Here is a 23,581-nt window from a genome sequence, read left to right as displayed (position 1 = left end):
AATCTAGGCAACACTCCAAGAGTTAGGAGTGACTCAGACAGATAAGTGTGGCAGACACAGTAATTAGGCCCTTTGAAACAATTCCATCTAATGTGCTTAATCACCAAACAGTGTATTAGAAATGTGGTTCTCAATTAATTTCACATTTAGGTCATTGATTTTATTGTTGGGAAGGCTATAAACAACTGTAGGGATGTGTCTCTCCTACGAAATGGAGATAATAATATTATTTTGGGTGAAGGATGGGTTTTCTATGGGTTTTCTATTCCTTGAGTTCTTTTGAGTTTACAGATATTTGATGCTGGCGCTGATAGCCCGGGCCTCCTGATATCTGCTCTCTGAACTCTCAATATCTCTTTGCTTCTGCTGTTTGGTTGGTGCCTGCCTTCCCTGCAACACACTGTTAGGTTAAGGACAATTCTTTGAAGTTTCTGCCACCCAGATGTCTTAGTTCACCGTATCTATTAGGACCCCAAGAAGTGCTCATTGACCAATTAAACTTAGGATCTGATGAATGCAAGTTAACGTCCATCAGGTTCAGCTTAGCTTTAGTTGAGACACAACCCAATATCCTCTCCAGGCTGGGAGATGGGTCAGTGGGTAACGATGTTTGCTGCCAAGTCTTACAACCTGAGTTTGATCTCTGAGACCCGCATTGTACACGGAGAGAACTGACTCTGGAAGTTGTCCTCTAACCTCCACACACCCCTCATACAGAGAAGTTTAAAAGTGTAATGAACTTTTAAAAACTGTTCTCGTGTATTTAGAATGTGAAGATTAAAAGGCGTGCCTGTAAACAACACTGTAAGTTAAAGCTCAGATGTCTAAGAACAGCAGAGTTCAGCTGTTTTCATTCTTCAAAGATCATGAAATTAGTAACATTAAAATTGAACATTATAAAGATAAACACAAATAAAAGTAAATTAACCATTTGCAGACATTGTACGTAACATAAGCCTTGATGTCCTTCTAAAAATTTATAGCCAAGGGTACTTCATGAAGCCTGGAAATAGATTAGTCATGCTAAACCCTTAAGGAGGTTTCTATCAGTGACAGGTGACTCATAAGACATTGTCATCAAATTGAAATGGGGCGTAAAGGTTCCTGTGGCTTGATGAGGTCTTGGTCACATTTAACTTCCAAGCACAACTTTACAGTGTGATGTGCTTCTCATGGGTTTACATGATCCTGGTACAAACAAGCCCAGTCGACTACACTGATTGTCACATGCAAGTGTATAGGTTTGCAAGATCCTGGACATAAAATCCCAGTACCCTAAAGTGCTTGTCACATGGAAGGAAGTAGGTAGGTTTGATGATCCTGGACATACAAGTCCAGAACACTGCTTGTCATGTGGAAGTACAACATTAACCCTTGATGGTGGGAGAGTCTGCCACTTGGCTTTGTATTCACTGCAGCACAGGTCATTCTGGAATGCTCTCTTTGTACACTGAATGCCACGTTTCCCAGCTGTCAGTCTCAAACTGTTTAACACAACTCTTGATTGCATCAAGAGGTCGCATCAAGTGACTGACCTACATCATCTGGGCTCGCTTGCGAGTGATGACACTGTACAATGGGCTCACCCAAGGATGAGTTTATCAGAATGTATCCCATCACTTAGTGACACTGACTTGTGGTTCAAAACAGCACGTACCAAGCAAGTTCGGAGGACAGTCATAAAGTGGTTTACAATTGTTCCCAGAAAAAGTGAGTCCCTGCCTTGGCGAAAATCAGTTAGCCTAAGCAGACCAAACCAAACAGATGTCCCTACAGTTGGGCTCCTCCATCCTGGAGAGAGCTGTTACAACTCTCACAGGGGAGGGAGGGACCACAATGGTGTCCTGTAGGTTTATTTGGTCACTTACCTTGATTGAGCACTGGGATGCTGGGAACTGCTTTTTCACCTGTATCACTCTCCGATTTGTTTGTGAACGTGCTAGTGTAAGTTGTATACGTGTGTACGTTCAGGGAAATGGGCAACAATGAAAGCTGCGACACATCGCTGACTTCAATTATAAGATATTTGAGGGAGCTAGGCAGGCTCCTGCTTGTCTGTTTGCCAGTGTGTGTTCACAGCAGCAACATCAAGTGGCTTAGTCTAGAGAGCTTAAGAAGATGAGTCTAATAACCAAATTTACTCTGTATCAGGTTTCACCAACTGGCCCAGACCTGCAGCAGCTTCAATACCTCCAATCCACCTCCAAACCTGGTGTGGAACAAAGGACCGGGGAAGCAAAAGCCAAGAAATGTTTCTGCTCATCAGTGGAGACAGGGCATCGGCGATAGAGGGGCCTCGGACTACGTTCTAGACACATTTAGTTCCTACTCAGAAAACATCATGCAAAGCCCTCTGTTAGGCAGGTTTCAGGATGACAGGGATGAGGGCCATGCTGTCCTCAAAGGCAGCAGAGCCCCATCTCCAGGATTCATAGGTAGGACAGAAATAGGCAAACCTAGGCATTCCTTCATAGATGGCAAGAATAAAGGTTCAATAGTATTTTTTCACAGAAGCCACACATGGCGACGTTCTCATCCCAGAGAAAGAACTCCCACTTCCAGTTTGATAAAAAAAAATGCAACCAGAATTTGGGTTTACAGACTATCATGAGAATCTGGCCTCTGCACGTACTTATCTTCACCGGAAAATGAAACAATATATCTATGGAGCGCAACCAATGTCTTAAAACAAGCACACACTCCAGATCATCTACTTCAGGAGGCACTTCCCAGATGTCTCTGTTCCTCTGGTGAGGACACTTTCAACTATGACCATTTTCAACTATGGCCACTGCATTATTGAACGTACCACCCCTTATCAAATTTCCCAACATTCCATTCTACAGTTCCCTGGTTAACACAGTCTACTTTTGGCTCTTGGAAGTTCTTTTCTGTAAGGGAGGGGTTAAGATTCCACATATAAATTAGGATTCCAAAATTTTTAGGATTACATATGTAAATATTTAACATAAACTTGCTTTTAGGAAGACAGCAAGCTTTTTGATGACAGTCACTTTATGTCAAATAAAAGGTTGTGCGCCCTGTAACAGGAACACACTGCTATTTTAAGTATGTTGTTGTAAATCTGTGGCTTATGTTCTTCCAAATATGCTCTCTGTTCCTGTCCTAGAGGTTATGTCTCTAGTTATGAAAGGCCCAATCTCCTTGTGGTGTCACAAGTAGATACAAGCAAGCAGCTGTGGGACCCTGGAAGACAAAGCGGCTTGAACTAGGTTTAGGTGAGGCCATCATAGCTGATGAGCAATAATGACAAGAGAAGATGAAGAAGACCAAGTTTTAACTTGTTATCAAGGACCATGCTGGCTGTGCTCACACAGATCTAATTCAATACTGGATCGGCTAGGCTGCGCATAGTTGGAAGAGCAAATGGGTGCTGGGCTGTGCCGTGCAGAATGGGAGCCCCTTCCGTGTGGCTATGTGATGGCATTTAAATCTTTATCCTTCCATTTATGTTCAGTTTCAAATTGACCCTCCCAGTGCAGCTAGCGGAAGATGTTCAAGTGTGACTGAACCAAGTTGAGTATAGGAGCACACACCCCCCATCAACCTGTAAACTCTATGAAATCTAGATACACATCACATATGCACAATGAAAATTTACCATTCACGCTTTTAGATTATGCGGAACCAGTGTCCCTGACCCTCTATTCCTGATAAGTCAACTAACTACTTCCTTCAGTTTCTCGTACCTTCTCATGGTGGTTACCACAGGACGGGTTATAGAAATACAAAATCCGAAAGCCCCTTGTAAATAGTGCAGTGTCTCAATGCAAGGTGATAAGGAGAGTCCTCTAGATGCTCATTGATGGAACCCACTCTCAAGTCTCTTCCTCCACACAGAAGCTCCATATAGAAGCCATGATTGAGCCCGGGTGGATTCATCTGCCTCAGCACTGATTTTGGGAGCAAGATACAAACTAGTAGATGATGCATGACCACATGGGAGACAAGGGTCTGTACCTACAACAGCTCTCAAGCCTGGCCAGTTCTTTTTAAACAAGTGCCCCTACTTCTTAATTCAAAAGAACTGTAAACCCTGATAAGACCACACCTACGAACCTCTCCACCCGACTCCAGTGGAAGCTCTAACAGAATTGGCCTCCTGTGGATAACGCATCTTGGCTGTTATTTCCGAATCCCTTGAATTCAGCACAGCACCCGGTCTGTAGAAAAGACTCTATAATATGTTGGTTGAATGAACTCCTGATCTGCATTTTAATGCAGACCAAATTCAAAGCTACAGAAGTAAGGTTTTGACAGGGCCATTTGGCTAAGACCTCAAGGAACATTCCAGGAGGCACCCTGATTCATTCTGCTGTGGTCAAACAAACGGAGGCTGGGCAGCTGACCCAGGGATGAAGAGCTCAATCTCCATGCCTGCTCTCAGCTCAGTGACTGTCAAAGAGTAGGACCTTACCCAGCAGTGCTGCAGCCCCATGCAGCTTATGCAGAAACTATTGGTGTTGGCATCAGGACTTCCCAAACCTATGACATCACAAGGTGACAGCAGAACCCACAGACCTGTTACCAAGACAACAGCTCCCATATTCCCAGAATCCACTTGGCTCACCTCCCACCTTTACCTGCTTTATGTCATTTTCCGTATAAAAAGGGGAACGCCCCTCCCTCTCTCTTTTTGTTCCCTTTCCTCTTTCTGCTGCTACCTCCCCCCTCCAAATAAAACCTCTTACACTTAGCGCTGTTTGGCCTAGTGTGCTGTGTTCAGACGTGAGCCAAGACTGGAACGTGTCAGTCGGGTCCTCCAGAGATCTCACTTTGGTTGCTCAGGGCAGGCCAGCCACCTGTGTTGACGAAACCTCCTGGAGTGACCAGTGCCAGCCTGACCAGCAGTCCTTGGAGCTCTGCAGTATGCTCTATACTTACTTCTCTTGGATGCTGAAGGAGCAAAGATGTCTGCTTCGGGTTACCAGAGAATCTCTGTATTTGCAGATTCCTACAGAAGCAGCTATAGGAGGTCTAGCACCATGGCTCCCTCCATGGCTTCATGTCTGACCAATCAAAACAAAAAAAAAACTGGAGGAACAGAAGCACCCAAGAGCTCTGTTCCAAGTGAGACTTCTGGAGGGTGTGGGGGGTTTCAAAGACCTACGGGCTCACCTCAGGGACTTTGAAAATGTAGGCCTTGAGGGAGGGGAGTTGCTTTGTAAAGGATTTTTATCTGGTGACACAGTTGTCAACTGAGAGAAAAGGCTATTTTGTAAAGCACACTCCCCCATTGCCCAATCATTTCTAAGCCCAATACCCAGGCTTTCTATCTTCAAAGGGAAGATTCGCTCCAAGTTCAAAGATAAATGGCTTTCTATAGTATTTCTTGAAATTCAGAAGGCCCTTCCCATTCAACTCTACACACTAATGTCAACTATTTTTAGGGTCCTTTCCTCACATGGCACTGCCATTTTTCAAATTTTATTTAAAACTCTTCTAGGTGTTAGCTTTTTTCAGAGAGCTGTGACTCTGGACTATATAAAAGGATTGCTACTGAGATGCTATGACAATTGCTAAATTATGCAGCCAGTAGGCTGGGAATGCCTGGCCCTTCGCTGTGGGAGAGGAGGAGGTAGGTGGCACCCCAGTGTTCCACACCCTCAGACAAGCCCAGGCTGAGGACCCCCCAGGTGTCCCACTTTGTGGATAATTTGCACATTTCTGAAGGCAAAAACATCCATCATGCCCAATCATGAGGCAGAGTTGATCAGAATTTAAGACGCCTTAAGGGAACGGGCTCTGAGCTGCAGCACAGCCTTCCTGGTTCACTCCTGGTCACCTGGGCTGCCTTAGCTGTTGGCCAGATGAGGCCTCCTGCGGCACTGATTAAAGGATTCTTGCAAAACAAACCGGTTTCTGAGTCAGGCAGTCAAGGACTCATTAGCCATTGAGTAAGGCAGAGGAGAGGATAGAGGCCTTTAATGTTATTTTGCATACATGTGACGACAGTGAAGAGCTCTTGTCCCTTTGACTTCCTAGTTCTCTCTTTTTGTTTTTTTTTTTTTTTTTTTTTTTTACAATCTTTGGGTTTTTAACATTTAAAAAAATTAAAATAAGCATTTGTTTCTTGATTTGAGAAGGGGTCTCTCTATTCCCTGTGTAGCATGGGCTGAGCCTAGAGCTCAAACTGACTTTCCTGCCTCAGCCTCCCGCAGAGGCCTGTGACAACTTGTTGAGCTTTTCGTGGGCAGCCTGGAAAGCAGGGATATTCTTTTAGATAGTCTCTTACTTTGTAGCTTTGGCTAGCCCGGCATACACTTTATAGCCCAAATGGGCTTTGAGCTCTGGCCATTCCCCTGCCTCAGTCTGCCAGGACTCGGATTATAGGCTATTATTATAGGCACATGATTTCAATACATGAAAAGAAAATGATCTTTCCTTCCCAGGAGTAGCTTGATATCTGGGCATACCCTCCTCTATTTCCATAGACAACTGCTCACACGAGCTCTCTCCACTGATCAAAGAGTTAGCCACATTCCGGCCTATCAGGTGCACACACAGCAAGGATGGGAGGAGAGTCTGAAGGAGCCACCAGCTGAAGTACCAGGCCTGAGAGCCACTTGACTCAGAGGAGTGGGGGGGTGATACCGTCCAGTAATCACTGCCTTGGAGATGTGATGTCACACCAGGTTTCCCTCAGACTGCTCGGTGGACCAAGAGACAGAGATGGTCAAAGGAAAAAAATAAAGAGCCCACTGGGCTTTTCACAGAAATCAGAAGGATGGCGAGCATGGCTATCTCCAAAACCATTTGTTCTCCTGAAATCCTTGAATTTGGTTTCTTCCTGACTTATTAAAAAGTATCTATAAAACGGTGCTTTGAAAGGGAAGGGATGAAAACCAACTGGGCTAGCCTGGCTTCTAGCCTTCCCTCCAGATAACTGTGTGAACCTCGTTGAGCTTAGTGATCAAGGGGATGATAACACCTACTCCATAAATATCTCCTGTACCACCACATAATTAGTAGTATGTTACCAGGCCTCTCTTTACGGCAGCTAATCTATATTCGTTTAGATTCTTGGAGATATTTGCATTAAAATTTAAGTTTTAATTTCTAAGCTGTCTTAGTATCACTAATGTTTTTTAAGAGTGAGGCAGTTGTATAAACTGGGACAAGGGTTTTTCATTAGCTTGTTGAGATGTCACCAGAAGGCATTGGGATCTTTGAAAAACCATGTTGTTGGGTGTAATTGTGTTAGTAAATGTGTGTGTAGAGACACACAAAGAGAGGCGGAGAGACCCTGTATCTTTAACAGTCTTGAAAGCCAATGAAATATATATTTAAATAAATATGCATATGCATATATATGTATATATACACACACGGAGCATGGAGTTCCTTCTATAATATGAACTCCAGAGCCCTCTGACAGATCCTCCTCTGAAGGACTCCAGGCCATTATTGAATGGGGACAGAGTTCTGACTGTCAATGGCATCTCCATTCCAGATGCCACTCAAATCTTTTGAACACACTTTCTGATATACTGCTGAAGGAAATGAGGCAGGCACCCCCCCACACACACACCAGGGTTGCGCAATAGGTCACCATTATCTAGGACAAAGGCAATAACGGAAAAGAGTCTCAGCTAATGTTTTCTCTGTGTGCAGCATGTCTTAAAGTCTAAGTGAAAAAGTCATAAAAATCCAGGGTTCATTTTAATATCTGAACATTTCCAACTTACTTTCATAGCCAATTCCAGGAACACACAGAGACAGAAATCTCATCTTTAATTAGAAGAAAGAAAAATTCTAAATATACCCCTAAACCCACAGCCAGAGAGAATATATTCAGCACATATTGTATTCAAATAAAAAATTATTTTTTCCATTGTGTTTTCTACACAATTCAGCTAGGAGATGCTGTGATTGGAAGGAAAGCAACCGCATCAGATAACACTCAGCACAGCGCTTGCCTCCCGGTGACTGCAGCTAGACAGAGTGACAGAGACCCACATTTCTCCTTAGAAAGCCCCTTTTCCTTCCCTGGCCACAGTCTGCAGGGAACACAAATGTCTATTGAGCCCCCCCTTGTCCTTTTCTCCCGTCCCTCTTGACGCCAGCCCGAAGGCCACTCCTTCTGCCTGCTCTTGTGGCTTGGCTCTGCATATCCCCTATATATGCTTGTTTTTAATGATTTTTTTCCTCATCTGGTGCTGCTCTTTTGAGAGACCATGGGACTTCTGAATTGGCTCCCAAAGCTGCTGTGATCTGAGCAGACTCTGTCACACACTCCTGCCTTCCTTAACTGAGAGATCCACCATGCTTTCCCCACCAAGAGGTATTGAAAGGCCTCTGGAACCATGAGCCAACATAACTGTCTCCTTCTTAAGCTGTTTCTGTCAGGTATTGTAGGTACAGCAAGGCAAGAGTTCTAGATAAACACGCCTACACATGCTAGGGCTCCCCTTTGACATAATACAAATGTAAGAGCTGCCTCACACAGCCAACAGACATACATTTAAAACAATCCATGCATTGCTACAGCTGTAGGTTATCTAGCAATGAAGACACATATGTATCAGAGTCAAAAACTCACGTCGGCGTGGATGTGTGATAGTGCATGGAAAAAGGCTGTCACAAGCACGGCCAGTGGCACAGCTTTTCAAAGATGCACTGATGTTAGATGGGACTTGGCACCCGTGCTTCTGGAAGCTCAGGGTTGCCCACAGTAGTAAAAGGAGGAATTGGGAGAGAACCTGGAGGTGTGTGTGCAGTACCTGCCTGAATTAAATCCCCAAGTAGTCAGGGAACATGCTTCAGTTTGCACAACTGCTGTCATCTTTAACAACTCACAACACTCAGACATCCCAGAAGTAAAGCTTGATGCAGACAGATAGAGCAGAGTCGAGGTCTCAGCTTCTATCGCTGTGATTGGACTTCTGACATTATAACTGTCTACCGGGACACTTGGTGGCCATGAATGACCGTGGCCATTCGTCATAGAGTCATGCAAGACATCAAAGCCCGTTCACTCACATCCGGTAAGTTCCAGAGTCGTGCTCTGAGTTTCCACAGTGCACCTCAAGGAGGGGTCACCCTCCTGGAAAAGAATGACAGGGGTCTCAGGATGTCCAAGCCCACTTGGAGACATTGAGCCAGCATAGTGAGCACCAAGGACCTCAAACAGCACTGTAAAAAGGATGGCGAGTCTCTGCCTGGAGAAGACTCCCTAGGGAAGCACACCTCTCAACATGTGTCCTGGAGGGGCTCCTAAGAAGTAGGGGATTGTCCAGAGGCCGGAGCAATGGTTGCAGAGAAAAGGAAAAACCGTGGGGGAAAACTCGGCTGTAGTGATGGCTGGCAAAGAAAGACCACGTACAGATCCTGGGTGATCGTCAGCAAGCAGTAACCTTTGGGGGTCTGTGGGAACGGTTAAGAGATGAGGCGAAGAGAAAGAACTTCAAAGTGTTCTGTGTGGGCAGAAGGACCTGATGCGGTGCTCCAATGAAGAGCATCCATCAAGAAGTCAGGGCCATTTGGAAATATGGCAAGGAGGTGACATCCAAGTTACACAAAATGGCAGCTCAGGCCATGGGATGGCTAAGAGACAGATACACTCCCTGAGCGAGAGCAATGGCAAATCAGACTTGTGTGTGTCTCTGGGAGACTAAAAGGCAACCTGAACGGGACTGGGCACAGTTCACTTAGCTTCTTAGTCGTGACAGAAGAAGAGCAAGGCAGACCACAGAAAATGCAAAAAATAAAACAACATCTTAACCATCCAGCAGGAAGGGAGGAAGAGGCAGAGCACTAAGAAGTGGGTAGCCCCCATGCCCGCTGTGGCAGGGACAGCAAGGTTGCATGTGTGGACAGCTGATCCACAGTGTCATTTTTTCTTGATTCTCCAGGTGGCGGTTTTTGTGGTTGTGGAGTAAAGACAAGAGCAACCAAAGCACAGAAACAGCCATGGTGTACGTGCAGGCACCGGGACAGCAGAACAGACAGACAGCAGGACTGCAGGGGGGTTATGCCCATGTTCTGCCCCCATGCTGGATGTACTGGATGGGACCTTGGGCAGCTCTGTTTCTGGAACCTCAGCTCCTCAGAGTAATCAGAGGATGAGGCGAACACACAGAGGAGGCGGGTAGCCTCCCCAACTCTCCTTCCTAGGCTCCCTTCTTTTGGGGATTGGAAGGAAGGGAACAGGAAGGAGTTTGGGAAGAGAGTGGGCGAGAGTGGGAGTTGGTGAGCTAGAGATGACCGGGCGGCAGAGGAAGGAGGAGAGAAGACATCAGCAGCTCCTGGGAGGAAAAGACAAGCTGCTCAATTCTTCCTCGGGGGGGGGGGGGGGGGTAGAAAGAGGGTGGCTTGAAGCCACACAACCGGAAAATCAACTCTAGGTAGCTCCCTGTCTCCACCACTTCAGTCAGGTCAGCCGTCCACCCACCACACAGGAGGGGTGGGGCTGGGCCCTTGGATGGCACTGAAAGTGAGAACAAGGATGTTGGTAGTAATACAACACTGGGGGGAAAGCAGAGGCAGAAATATCAAGTGTGTTAGACAAAGAGGCTTCCGGGGAGAGGCAGCCTGGATAGAAGACTCTGGACTTGTGTCTTTCTTTACCCACTCCTGGCTGGCTTAGAGCAACGATATGCGAAGAGAGATGCAAACACAGGTTAAGGGTTTTGAGATGCAGTGTACACGACCCAGAAGTCCAAAGGCCCAGGGAGATTAACGTGCAGGAGGCAGCAGCCAAGGTAGGTGGCAAGGTTATTCTCCCCCAGTAGAAACTGCGTATGGCATCTTGGGAGTCCATAAATATCTCCATATGTGCATATGTGTGGCTGCGTACATGCCAAGCCACAGCAGTGAGTGACATCAGAACTGGGCGTGGCCAAGAACGGTTAGACCAGGGCTCAGCACACTACAATGACACGTGCTCAGAAAACACAAGAGTCAGCAGCTTCCCAGAATTCTACCCACTGTGTGGCTGCTCAAAAGGTGCGATAAGAAACACACACAGGTGTCACCTAGCAAGAGCCAAGAGCTGGACGGCCTTGGAGGAAGCCCAGGGTAGAACCCACTGACATTTAACAGCTCTCAACCTGGGGTTAGCATATTTAATGGTGAGATAAGACCAGGGTAGCGCTTAGAACAAACATTTACTGAGCATCATTTGCGATGAGGCTTTTCAGGTGGAAGGGAACACAGATGAGAACTTCGGCAGAGTTCATGCCTGACGGCCTGTGCTCTTTGGAGGAGAAGGTGGCGGCACGTGGGAGCCAGAAGGACTGATACAGGCGCACCCTGCAATGCCTTCTAGGCCTCTGCTTAAGCGCTCCTCTGTCCAGTTTTATGGCTCTAAACTCCAGCTCTGTCTCCCACAGACCCATTCTCTCTGCTCCTGTCTCTCTCCCTTGTCCTTCTCTTCCCCTCAGACCTGAATACAATACACAGGTGAACAACATGGATGACCCTTAAGAGATTCGGGATCTGGCGGCTCTCCATCTTCCGTGCTTCTCCATCACCCAAACCACCTTTATTTCTGTGTTTATTTCTAGCATAGGCTCTCAAGACATCTATTTGGGCTACTTCCCACCTCACCCTTACTTCCCACCTCACCTCTACTTCCCACCTCACTCACTTCCTACCTCACCCCTACTTCCCATCCTCACCCTTACTTCCTACTTCACCCCTACTTCCCACCTCACTCCTACTTCCCATCCTCACCCCCACTTCCCACACCCCTACTTCTCATCCTCACCCCTACTTCCCACCTCACCCCTACTTCCCACCTCACTCCTACTTCTCATCCTCACCCCCACTTCCCACACCCCTACTTCTCATCCTCACCCCTACTTCCCATTTCATCCCTACTTCCCACCTCACTCCTACTTCCCACCTCACCCCTACTTCCCATCCTGACCCCTACTTCACACCTCACCCCTACTTCCAACCTCACCCCTACTTCCCTTCAATTAGCAAAAAAGGAAACTAGTCAGAAACATAAGCAGATGAGCCCTCTGCCCACCTACATGCGACAGTGAAGAGTCTTGACATAGTCAACAATGACTTCATGGTTGGTGCCATGCCTTCTCTGACCAACAATCTGCAACAACCTTTGTGATTGGCCCCACAGCTTCTCTGGTAATCTCTCTCCTCCATTCCTTCCTCCCAGCCATTCTGGCCTTCATCTGGGTCCCAGGGTGACCAGCACATCCTGCCTCCACGCTTTAATCTCCTGGATCCTTCTGCTGGCAATACTCTTCCAGACAGCCACACCTTGGAGGTCACCCTTCGGGGAGGCCTCTTCTGATGTAATATTGCATCAGTGCTCCTGTTCATGCTGGCTCTCCTTGCCTGCCTTCTTCCCTCCAAAGCCCTCGTCAGGTTTCAGTGCTCACACATTTATTTTACAACTGGAATGTAAAGGGACTGGATCTGTTATATATCCCCTGGCATCTAGCAAAACACCTAACTTGGGGACATAGCAAACACTGAACAAATCCCTGCTGAATGAGGAGTGAACACATGAATGGGGAACACATGGCTGGACAGGTTCCAGAGCTCAGTCTGCGCTTTGTTCCACCTTCAAGATGGGACTTGAAATAGTCCTCGGCCACTGTTGTTCTTGCTATTATTTCTGCTCCCCAGGAATCCAGTTTGTGAGCTTTAAGAGGGAGGGGGGCTTGGCAGTTTCTAAAGCCACTTCTGTCCTTCAAGTTCTGTGGCTGTTCAGTGACTGGCGAGGCTGATTTAAGGAGAGATGTATTTTTAGGGACTCTTGTGAAAATCTTATCAACTCGACTGCGTTTGACCTAGATTCATTAGCAGGCCCTTTGAGCCATGGGATCTAATGGGAACGTATGTCACGGGAAGGGGGACATTTGCAGAGTGCAGACTTGGGGGATCTAGAAGGAGTAGAGGTAGTGGTGCTATCCTCAGAAGGCACTTGGCAGGTCAGGAAAGAAGGAAGAGAGCAAAGAGGACTAAGAGGGCGCGAGCCTCAGTGGCTCGATGGCTGAATTAGTCTTCCTCCTGTTTTCTCTCCCACCAACACAGAATCCGAGCTGTTTCTCAAGCCAGGTCTGAGTGGCAGCCACCTCAGCCTTCCTTGTGGAAATAAAGAAGCTGTTGAAGGCACAGACCTGCAGGAGGGCGGTGGTGCTGGTGCCTTGAGCTGTCTGGGGGAAAGGCTGCTGAGCCTGAGAGGCTATAAAGATGTCCTTAAAAGAGGGTGCTCCATTGGCCTCCCTCTTTGGCTTGTTTTATTCTAGCAAGCCGAGCAACAGCTCAGAATAACTAACACCCCAGAACTGGCGCATCCCTAAGGTCACCTCAGACAGTAGCCTCCTGTGAGGCGGGGCCAAAAGTGTGCTTTCTAAGGTAAGGACATCAAGACACACCGTGCAGAGAACATTCCCAGCTCTTGGCCTCTCTCCACTTCTGACCAACATTCACTACTTGTGCAGGACACAGCCATCCTGGAACAGACATGACAAACTGGACAGGAAAGTTCCACGAGTTTCTAACACCTTAGAAAGACAGAAAACTGCTGGCTTGCTCGAACCCTATAGGTGTCAGCACGGACAGACCTGTAACCTACACAAGACATACTCCACGAATGGTGAGAAGAGCAAGCCTTCCTCACGCCCTACCGTGTGAACACGAAGAGCAGAGCCCAGAAGTTCAGGAGCTATTAACAACAACTCAAAAACAGATTTTTTTTTTTTTGCTTTCCAGAGATTTTACTCAACTCTAGAAGAAGAGGGTGTCTGAGGGGAGGGGTGCGATTTCCAGCCACACTTCTTTTAGCTGCCATTGACATGGAGGAACTCAAGCCACAGGAATGCGTGAGTGGGCTACCTAAGTGGGTTTGAGTCAACCATTTGTCCTATCTTAAAGGAAACTAAGCTGTCGGATACTGAAATCAACAACCAATATTCCTGTGTTTAAAGTCCGAACTCTGAGGAATAAAATGACCCAGGCAATTATGTATGATCTATAATGGAGAAGCCCGGGCACACGTGGGCACTACAAGATTACATCAGTGTTCGCTGTGGGGTGGAGGGAGCTCCGGCCGCAGGCTCCTTGCAATGGGTACCTCTGTCTCCTTTTCTTGGGCTCAGTTCCTTTTGTCACTTTTCCTAGGAGGCTAATCACCACCCAGCTCTGCTCTCCTGCTGCCACCACATCATTTCTAAGCAACTTCACCTGGTGCTGTGTCACCATGGTAACCATGGGCCAACAGTTTGTCACTGAGAACCAGGGAGAAAGGAAGCAGCTACAGGCTGTTCTAGCCCTGGTCACCAGTCACATCTGGGTATCAAACAGGCTTCTTCCCATTTTATGGAAGGGGAAACTGAGGGACAGGTCCAGGAGGATGAAATCTTATCCATGGAGGATAAAAGCGCCAGGGCTGAGGAGTGCGCCCCACGATGCTGTGCCCGTTATTCACCTTTACTGCCACTGCAACAAACATCTAGTTCTGAGCATTAGAGTTCTGTCTGGGAACCAGGAACCCTGTAGATTTGACTCTATTGCTCTTGGCACAACTGTCTGCATGCTCCATTTTCCAATACACACTTTGTACCCAGGTGCAAGCATTTTGGTTTCCCAGGCCTACTGGCTGGTGGACTCCATTTGGCCTTGGTATTCCTTCCACCCAGGACACTGTATTTCTTTTTAAAAAAATATCCATTTCCTTTAAGATTTTTTTAAAAGAGAAACACTGCCGAGCTGGGAAATTAATAACCCGGCATAACCTGTGATGCCACCCTCAAGACAAACTCTCAAGTCACTTGTTCATTATCTTCTGAAATGATTTTATCATCCATGTTCCCATGTGCATACTTCAATTGCTCTTCTAAGCCTGCTTGCTACTCAAACTGGTCTGACCTCTTTCTCAAGAGAACCAATGGCTTAGAATCAAACCAAATCTGACAGAGGGAGGGACAGAGGTGGGGGAAGGGAGAGAGAGAGAGAGAGAGAGGAGGGGAGGGGAGCGGGGTGGAGAGGAGAGGAGAGGAGAGGAGAGGAGAGGAGAGGAGAGGAGAGGAGAGGAGAGGAGAGGAGAGGAGAGGAGAGGAGAGGAGAGGAGAGGAGAAAGAAAAAAGAAAAAAGAAAAGAAAGAGAAAAGAGAAAGAAAAGAGAAAAAAGAGAAAAGAGAAGAGAAGAGAAGAGAAGAGAAGAGAAGAGAGAAGAGAAGAGAAGAGAAGAGAAGAGAAGAGAAGAGAAGAGAAGAGAAGAGAAGAGAAGAGAAGAGAAGAGAGAGAATGAGAAAGGCAGGAGAGAAGAATGAGAGAGGCTGGAGGGAGGGAGGAAAAGAGAGGGAGAGAGAATATGAACCTGAATAATACTTCTTTTGATATCCAGATCATTATATAGCTACTTAGTGAAGTGCTTTGGATATATGTCTGGCATATTCCAAAAACCAAAATGGTTTACTTCTGTCTTGTTTTGGTCATTGGCACATGTATGAAGGGTGACTTGAGCATGCATAACTCTATTGTTTTTAAAGTGTGACTTTACTGATACCATCTATTCTTAACTAGTAGCAGAATGTGAAGCAATAGTTATGATTACAATAGGGCTCCCGTGTGTGTGCGTGCGTGTGTGTATGTGTGTGTGCATGTGCGTGCCTGTGTGTGTGTGTGTGTGTGTGTGTGTGTGTGTGTGTGTGTGTGCATGTGTGTGTACATAATGGCATTTCATTTACTGAAAAGTGCCTTCTTGGTGGGGATCAAAACACCTCACTCCCACTTTACAGGAGGAGACCTCTGATAAGAAGGGCACTACTTAATTCAGTTCACAGCACTGAGAGCCAGAGACATAACCAGGAGCCCTGGACATCTCTCTACCCATGGAAGTATCTGGAAGACTTAAAGAAAACCAGAACCAGGCATTGCTGCGTCTGGAGCCATGGCAGGGAGTCTGCAAGCCGACGATGGAAATATTGGTTTAGGTCACTGATCAGCCCTGCAGCAGCAGGCAGGAATGGAAGTCTCTGCCGGCTTCCACTTTTCCAGTAAGAATGACTCATCAGTTACACATACTCTGTAAGCCTCTCTACCCGCGCATCACTGCCAGCTGCTGTCACTGGGCCGCCTCACTCGGCCAGCAAGCATTCCAAACTTTTGCAAATTATAGTTCTTTTTGTTTTTAAACCAATCAGATAAGGCACATGACCCCAGGCTGGTCCACTGTAAGGATTCATTGCTCTCCGTCTTAGTAAAGGGATGGCTTAGCTTTCTCTTCCCTACCTTCCAAACAAGGAGTCCTTGGAATGTGTGTGTCTGTGTGGATGGTGAGCACTGACTCAGCTGCCCTCTTCCTCCACCCCAAGCACAGCTCATTAGGTACAAGGCTCATTAGGTTCCAGAGAGAAAAGGCGGCCAGCATTTCTTCTTCCAAAGTGCAGAAAGTAAAGGGCCTTCCTTGCTTACAGATCGCCCCCTTTGGGAGTAGTTTGTCTGTTTTTCAGAACATGGACTCTTAAACTTTTGTACTTTATATGCCAATGGAGAGATCTGGAGCAAGTCGCAACTGCCTTCTCAGCCTCAGTTTCCCCACACACAGTGACCAGCTAAGACAAAGCAGTGGTTGCCAGGCCCAGACCGGCAGTTAGAGAACCAAATAGAAACCCTGTAGCCCTCAGAGGCATCACTGTACTTTGAGTTGTTGGTAGCCCAAGAGAAAGTGAAACACTTAAGTGGCAAGTAACGTAAAATGTATCTTCCATAACACCACAAAGTAAGATCTAAGAGCCTTTGAAAATGAACAAGGAGGCTTGTTAACCCTTCCAGGCCCTAAGAGCACAGAGCTTCTCCCTGCTGCTATGTAGTCGCTGCTAGAGGAGACACGTGAGAAATACCGATCAGCAAGCTACCCCAGGCTCCTTCTACCTCCGGCATGCCGGCAACTGTGTTTCTTGCCTCTTAGCAAGGGGCAGATCTCCAGGGAGATGCCTGTGACCCATGGGGATCTATCTGCTTTGCTAACCCTGGAGCAGAAGCCAGGGTTCATTATAGCTAATAATCCGTCTGACTCTCTAGCCCTCCTCAGAGGAGGTAATGACGCTGTTTCTGAGCCCAGAACCTGCAAGGCGCAAGAGAACACTCTGACATCACTGCCACCGCCTCAGCTGGGAAACCCAGGCACTAATTTATTTACTGAAAAATAAGGAAATCGGCTGTGTAAGCCACGGCAGAGCAGTGTGCTGTGGGTTTCAGTTGTAATTGCTCATCTTAGAAAGAGGCATGATTGCTTCCAAAACACCCATATTTATCTCTCTTTTAAACTTACACTGTCTGAACACAATACAGTAAATTAAAAGGAGATTGAGAATGGCAGAGGACCATGTAATCCTGCAATCGTAAGAGTCAAAAATAAAGCTGAGGGCACAGGGATAGAAAAATGTCAAAAGGGAAGTTCGAACTAGATGTTAAGATTTTTTTTTAAAGTGTTCTGGAAACACATTTCAAAGCTATAGTAACTAGAACTGAGTTTGTTTCACTGAAACTTTTACAAACAAAATCTTTTTGGTCTGACTTCAGAATGTTGTTAACCGGTTTCCTTCCTTCTAATCATTGTAACTAAATCCTTCCGTCTGTATCTAAAATTCAGTGAATTACGGTTTATTTTCACAAAGAAAAATCATAATTATTATCAAATTTGAAAATGATTTGTTCTAGTTTGTGTCTCTATAGCTGTGATAAACACCACGACCATAAGCAATTCAGAGAAGGAAGGACTGATTAAACTTACACGTGACCGTCCAGCACCGCATGGAGGGAATCCAGGGCGGGAGCTCAGGGCAGGAGCCTGGCGGCAGGAACTGAAGCAGAAGCCACGGAGGAAAGCGGCTTCCTGGCTTGCTTTCTTATAGAGCTCAGGCCCACCCACCTAAGGATGGTGCCGCCCACACTGGGCTGGGTCCAAAAAAAAAAAAAAGAAGAAGAAGAAGAAGGCTCACAGACATGTCCACAGGCCAATTTGCTGAAAACAATTTTGTAAGCGAGACTCCTGCTTCCCAGATAAGTGGATGTCTATGTTAAGCTGACGAAAGCTAACCAGCATATGGGCCAGCTTTATAAAAATTGTACCTAAATATCTAAATGCTTCTTAGCAACCTTAAATAATTAAAATTGGTCTAGAAAAAAGAAATTAACTGACAACACATTTTCTAAAATGTAAGTTTCCAGAAAATATCTTCTGGTCATTTCTATGAACCAGTATATATGTTAATGCCAGCTCTAAAGAGAATGCTATATGTCACTATTCTATAAGGTAAAAAAAAAAGATTTTAGTAAGAAAATTATTAAACTTGAAACTTGCTTAAATACTCTCTATGAATAATGCCAAGCTTTCTTCAAATAAGACACTTTGAGGTCCCAGGAAGCCAGGCCTCCAAAACGTGAATGGCAGCTATGAAACAGAACACTGTACGTTTTCTGGCACGGGTGTCTCTAGTGTATTAGTATTAATTGGAACAATCAGAGTCTTATGAGAATGTATGGTTTTGCTTGGCAACATTTTTCAACTATGAGCAATCTGAGACAAAAATTTCGCAAACTCAACTACACATTCCTAACATGTGTAGACTAAGGAAGTATAGGATGTAAGATGGATGGTCAGATGGATGGGTGGACAGACGGACGGATGGGTGGGTGAATCTCGGAGAAATGAATCACAGCAAGAAAGGATTATCCATCTTTAGTTTAAGTGTACATCAAAATCAAATTTTCTTTAAAACACAGAGTTTACATGTAACCTATCTTAAGTATACTACTAGAAACTTCATTTATTACATTAAAAAAAATCTAATGAATATGGAGTGTTTAAGTAGATTTTAGCAAGATGAAAAAAATATGATGATGGTCTCTATGATTCATTAAAATCTCATGGGGACACTTGTAGCCAGTCTACGATGTAAAATGCAAGGTACTCACAACAAACAAAGCCAAGCTCTGAGGCAGTAATATGTAATGGGACTATATGACACAGCTCTTGGACAAAAAGGGACAAGTTTTCATCTGAACATGATCTGACTATAGACCCAGAAAACCCAAGAGATTTTAATTTAATCCTCACGTGGAAAAAGTGGGCTCAGTCGGATGGCTGGATATGAGATTACTGAATGAAGTTCAAAGGCAGCGAATGGTTTCTACCAGTGATCAGGTAGACTATATAATAAAATATTTAATTTATGTAACTTCATAAACATAAAAGAGCTGGGAATAATTCTAGCTGAAAAACATATTGGATAGGCATAAGCATGAGTGAGTGTCACTTCAGATGTGAAGTGATATTTGAATAAATTCCACACAGGTGTCCGTTAGCTCACTCTCTCCCGTCTGTTGTTTTTCCATTCCCTCTTGTAGCTGAGGGACTCAAATTCAACGCTAATAAAGGGTTTGCTGATTTTTACTGTCTCTGTGCTAGGGACTGAACCGAGGGGCTCACATATACCAGGCAAATTCTTTTCCCCTGATCTCTTTCTCCGACTTTATCATTTTTATTTGAAATGGAGAAATGCCTTGGCAGTTAGGGACATCTGCTTCTCTAGCCGGGGACATGATTTGGGTTCCCAGCATCTAATCTGGGAGCCTCACAACTCCAGTTCCAGGGTATCCCAGGCCCCCTCTTGGCCTTTGCTGGTACTCAAGCACATGGGGGTGGCACGCACGTACACAGACATACCAGCACACACATAAGTAAAAAAGTAATTAAAATTTTAGTTATTAATCCAAATTGTAGACTCAACACAATTTTATTAAAATCTCAGAGGTTGTTTTAGTGTTAGGGAAGGTTATGTCTGGGTGCTCATTTTGGTATTTCTCTGAAAGAAGAAACAGAATTGAGCAGGGCTTTATTTTTAAAGTAATCACAGCACATGGGAGAGGTCTTAGGACATGAGGATGTTATTTAAGACAATAAGAGCCACATTTGATTCCTGCTGAAGGAACAGACACATAAGTCAATGGAATCAACTAGAAATTTCTTAAATTTTAAAAATGTATTATGTGTGAACATGGGTGTGCATGTGCCCACCTGTATCATAGCACAGCTCCGTGGAGTGCATTCCCACTTTTACTGTGGGATTGAACTCAGGCCATTAGGCTTGCATGCAAACTCTTTAGCCACTGAGCCCTCTCATCTCAACCCTGAACTCAAAGATTCCTGAGCAAGATCTCCTCTCTCTCTCTCTCTCTCTCTCTCTCTCTCTCTCTCTCTCTGTGTGTGTGTGTGTGTGTGTGTGTGTGTGTGAGAGAGAGAGAGAGAGAGAGAGAGAGAGAGAGAGAACTTAGAATGCAAGATAACAGAGCTCTGTGTGAAGAAACAATATTCGATTCAACAAGTATTTCTTTGAAAATTGGAAAATACAAACAGTGAGTTAATATAATCTGCCCCAATAAGTCACCACCTGATTTGACTACAAATATCAAGGGGGGGGGATGGGACTCTCTTGTTGAAAATGGGCACACGTGTCCTACTGAGAATCAAAATTATTGCAGGGAATAAAAATGACATAAAGGTCAATGTTTAACGTTGAAACTCCAGGCTTCTGATTACAGCTGAAGTCTGCTTAAATGCTAGGCAGAGCTAACTTGTCCCACAGAGTCTCCAGTTCAAAGAAAACTTTAAGTTTTATTAGGAACTGGGAACAGCACAAGTCTTGAAGTCTCCTGCTTCTACTGGTCACAAGGGAGGCAAATCCCTCAGCTTTGTTCAGCAGCAAAGGCAAATCAAGAGCTGACAGCCTGAGGGTATCACCTCTAAGTGGAAGAGGCAACAGGAAAGAGTCCTGGCTAGGCATGCTGGTGAAGTGAAGGAAGTTACCCATGACAATATGAACTCAGCAAGGAGGACATATCTGCCAGCTGGAGACACCCACGGGGCCACTGTGCTGTCTGAGGCTGCTGCATCATTGAACTGAATCAAATCACATCAGGGGATCTACTTAATGCTTATGGGGAGATGTAAGAGGTGGTGCCCTGGCTTGAATCCAGGGGAGGCAGGCCTGGGCAGGTCTCTTCATTCAGCAGGAGTGAATAAACAGAAACAAACAGCTAGGAAGCTCTGGAAGGGCTGAGCTGGACAAGCGGCAAAGGGAGAGGGTAGGGGGACTGCACAGGGTTTGTTGTTACACAAGCAAAACTTAAGAATCGGCCATGTTGCTACATAGTTTTAATTTTCAATGAAGATCAAGAAAGCAGAACTCAGGAAAGATAGAAGGAAGAGAAGAGGTGTTGCAAAGGAAACAAGGGCAGAGCAAGCACGGTGGTCCCTTGACCATAAAGGAGGGGAGTCCACTGATATTTTGACTGGAGAATTAAAGTGAACTTGATAAAATGCACTATCAATGTTCAAAGTAGAATCCATGAGATGGAGATACATAAATTTATGGACTACAGAGCAGAAAAAAAGAGGAAGAGATTAAAGTAACCCAAGAGCTACCAACTGATATGGAAGTCCGAAGACAAAGACCCCATCAAGAACTATTAAATGTTCATGCATGGAAAATAATGGAATGAAAGAACAAATTAAATCCAAGTAGTGACTCGAGGAAGATGGAAGGATGTGGATACCAAGAGGTACAAGAAGTGTCTCCGTCTTGGCGACTCCCATGCACAGTTTGGGGGGCTGCACTCTCCAGCAATCATGAGGAAGGACAATGGAAGATCTATAAATTATTGAACTCTTCTGTCCCAAAATTAACCGCAAACGAACAGTTTCCAGTTTCTCTCTGACAACACAAAATGGTAGACGCCAATAACAAAATGTCTAAGTTTTAAAGGAGAAATGTAATCACCATGCCTAGTCAATCTCATCATAGTTCTAATATTTATTAACCAAAGTATTCCATGATAGGTAAAGGATTAAAAACAGAGCATTTCCTCAAACTCCACTTTGAAAGAAAAAGTCAGAAATTAGAAATTAGAAAACTAGAATTTATGTGTTTGGATTATAGCCACAGCATAATGTATAAAAACAAACAATCTGAACCAACTGACTTAATATTAAGTCACAAGAACTGTTGAAACAAATAGGGTCTCAGTATACTGGAGTTCTAAGGACAGTATTATTAAATTTAAAAGTGGATTTTCTAACCTTGTAGAATGGCAGGTCCAAATACTTACTATACGATTCTAAATACATTTTTTCTTGAGGTAAAAAAAGGTTTTACTCTCAGAAAATAAACTGAAATATAAAGAATTTAAGCTAAAAAAAAAATCCTAAAAATCCCCCTCAGGCCTTTAAGCTGACAAACATGTTATTTTCTCATTTTTAAAGCGAACAGTAGGTCAAATGTTACTAGCTAGGATCAGAGGATGGTCATTTTCCCAATCTGGATGCACCCTCCAGAACTTCAGAACATTCTCAAATGAAAGAAGGTGGAAAAATAGCAAAAATATGATCTCAGTAAGCCTGGCTACAGTTCTATTGTTGAGAGCCAAGCTCGCTTAGACGTCACAATAGGCATATTAAATATCACGGTCTGTTGTCCAAACTGAGTATCAGAAATTATGTGTTATTGAAGGAACAAGTCACGAGGTAAAATAGAGTTTAGTATTTAAACAAGGTGATGATAATTTGGATAATTCGGATTCACAGTCAATGGGTTGGGGGGGGGTGGCCAGTGTTTAAGAGATCAAATAAAAGAAGCCAATGGCTTGCAAATTGTAGCTTTCTAATAATAGTGAAATTTGCATAACACTTTTCATAGGCTTGGCATAAAATGTTAAATTATAACTGCTTATTATTATTTCTAATAATAAAACATAACTAATATAAAATTAACCACAAGTGGCAGTCGGAACATTTCATGAAGGTTCTGCCCTCACGCCTGTTACTTGCTCTCATAAGATTCCAGGAGGGAAAGAGGGACTCTAAGGAGGGTCTTATTTTGATTCTTTTATTCTCACAGCAATGACTAGTAGACAACTTCTGATCTTTCACGGTTTACACAGAGATACTGTGCCATGGTGTGGTCTCTTTAGGGACCAGTAGCCCATGGTTTGGAGATGGGTGGCAATGGGTGGCAAATCCTGAATCTAGGCTATCAAGAACCTGTAACCACTGTTTGTTGCTTCAGCCAATTCAGCTATTCAGCCAAGTACAGGAGCCTCAACCGCAACTACAAAATATTATGAAGAATAAACTGTTAGGGGAAAAAATAAATAATTACATGCTAAACTGGGGAGTCATAAATACCAGAAGGAGCTGCTGCCAAGAGATATTATTTCCTGTGGCGCATGAAAACAACAGACAAGAACAAGGCTGTCCCATGGCAAAGGCAGGAGGTTACAGCACGTGGTAAAAGAGTTGCCAAAAATTCTGTTGTTTTAGTTTTTGATTTAATATTTTCTAGATTGAAGTAAACTTATTTGGGAGGATAAAATTTGCAGGAAGATCAACCGACTAGCCTATAGATTCAAATATTAGCTATTTATAAAAGGATTTAAAATAAAAAAGTAATGCCAATGAACCAATATGTTTAAAATGTGGAGTAACATGGCCTTTAATTAATTCCCTTCCTTCCTTCCTTCCTTCCTTCCTTCCTTCCTTCCTTCCTTCCTTCCTTCCTTCCTTCCTTCCTCCCTCCCTCCCT

At 44.7% G+C, this 23,581-nt stretch overlaps 1 protein-coding gene across 9 annotated transcripts in view; it reads right to left on the bottom strand.

Annotated features, from left to right (window-relative positions):
- Mbnl2 (muscleblind like splicing regulator 2) overlaps positions 1–23,581 on the bottom strand; it is a 152,060-nt gene that overhangs the window by 103,632 nt on the left and 24,847 nt on the right. The window contains exon 1 of one of the 9 annotated variants that reach the window (XM_029468934.2): positions 17,734–17,885. The exons of the other annotated variants lie outside the window; for them this stretch is intronic. The gene's annotated coding sequence lies outside the window, so the exon portion shown is untranslated. Of the gene's footprint in view, positions 1–17,733; positions 17,886–23,581 lie in introns of those variants that run through there. 9 annotated transcript variants of the gene reach the window in all.

This window comes from Mus caroli, unplaced genomic scaffold, assembly GCF_978045245.1.
Source record: "Mus caroli unplaced genomic scaffold, Mus_caroli_1 scaffold_12, whole genome shotgun sequence".
Classification (NCBI taxonomy): domain Eukaryota; kingdom Metazoa; phylum Chordata; class Mammalia; order Rodentia; family Muridae; genus Mus; species Mus caroli.
The sequence above is the reverse complement of the archived record's forward strand: the minus strand, read 5'-3'. Positions and strand labels throughout refer to the sequence as shown.